Below are 599 nucleotides of genomic sequence, written 5' to 3' on the forward strand. Positions count from 1 at the left end.
AGCCTGAGTATGATTTATTTTTCGATGAATTAGTCTTTTTAAATAGCAAGAATATACCCTTCACTCAACCTCTGAGAAAAATAGTAATGCAGATTTAAACACATATGAATCTGAAAGGATTAAATTTCCTTTCAGATCAATCTTGTTTGAGGTCTGCTAATTAGATAAAGATCTAAAAACTAAAGTTACAACAGTGAAGTTGTTTCCTAAATGAAGGATGAAAACATTTTACAATCATTTGAATATTCATTGTGTATCTCCTGCTAGATATTTTCTAAGAGCACTCATTTAAATAATCTCATTCAGTATTTGTGATCAACAAATGGAATTGGAATTATTTTCCAAACTTTACAGGTAAGGATATTGAAACTCAAAGTGTGTATCTTCTTTAGTGACCCACTCAGAAATTGGAATGTCTGGATTTCAAGCACAGTTCTGACCCTGAGATCATTTGTTTTTGTGTCTACCTGCTACTTTTAGATACCATGCTATTGGGGTTTATCAGTCATAGTACAATTAGGAAAAGAGAAGGCATGTCAGGTAGTTCAACAAAGGGAGTTTTATATGAGAAGCTAGTCTCAAATTGTTAGAAGAGCTGA

The sequence above is a fragment of the Phocoena phocoena genome, chromosome X (genome assembly GCF_963924675.1).
Source record: "Phocoena phocoena chromosome X, mPhoPho1.1, whole genome shotgun sequence".
NCBI lineage: Eukaryota > Metazoa > Chordata > Mammalia > Artiodactyla > Phocoenidae > Phocoena > Phocoena phocoena.